Below are 1,069 nucleotides of genomic sequence, written 5' to 3' on the forward strand. Positions count from 1 at the left end.
CAAGGGGTGACGTAGTATTTTATTATTGGCATGACACCGACGAGCTTCTCCATTGCCTTCTGCTTCATGCGGGACGAATGAGCACAAAAAGCTATCAGTGGGCTTTGCGCGCATTTTTCTCTCTTCTAGAACCAACAAATGAGCCTCCGATACTTTGCACTGACAAAGACCCCGCGCTCCTGTCGACAATACGTGAAAGTGGCCCACGTTGCCGCCGTGTGGCACCCATAAGAATGTACAAACAAATTGCAAGAAAGAATTTTGCGACTAGCCAGGAATACGATATCTTCTTCAGCCACTGGACAAAATTTGCTAAAGCCTCAATACACGAGCTCTATGAGAAGGCAAGAGACCAAATGAAGCCCTTCCTCTACTTAGACGAAACATGGCTTTACCCATCGCGAGAAATTTGCTGTCGCAAAGCCACAGAAGCCACACGCCGACCCACATTCATTCACTAATAAAGTTATCTTTCAATCTACCGACACTTGAATATTTCACCTTTTACTGTAAATTATCAGTTACCGCACAGTAAATATAAGATGGCATTCTATTTTCCTGTTGCAGAGTATTGGCTGTTTCAAACCCTGACGAACAGAATTATATAGCCCTGGACACTTCTGCTTGCTATCCCTGAGGCACACAGTGTCGCGTTGGTGGCTGGTAGGATTCTGCGCAATTCATTTTCAGGGGCTGGCACGTGCCTTGGTGGGTTGGTCTCACTAAGTACAACCCACGCCGCCCTTGTCAAGCACGGCGCTGGAACTCGCAACGCTTCACTCTTTCACGTCACGCCCTTCCACGAAACGACAGAGGTCTGATCGCTGTGAATATGAGTGTTTTCGACGAGATAGCCGAGAAGGCTGGCGATGCCCAATGGGATAAGTGGAAGGATAAAATTCTTGGAGCTCGTTCTGAAATTGCATCATTCGTTGCTTGTCGACTTGGCCGTGACGCTGGGGAGGTTATTGACTGGTTCGAGGGCTCTTTTAATTTCTGCCTCCGAGTCGTGTTCAACGATGCAGGCGCAGACGCCGTTATTCGACTCCCCGGACCTGGACACACAACC

This window comes from Metarhizium robertsii, assembly GCF_000187425.2.
Source record: "Metarhizium robertsii ARSEF 23 chromosome Unknown MAA_Scf_4, whole genome shotgun sequence".
In the NCBI taxonomy this organism is placed as follows: domain Eukaryota; kingdom Fungi; phylum Ascomycota; class Sordariomycetes; order Hypocreales; family Clavicipitaceae; genus Metarhizium; species Metarhizium robertsii.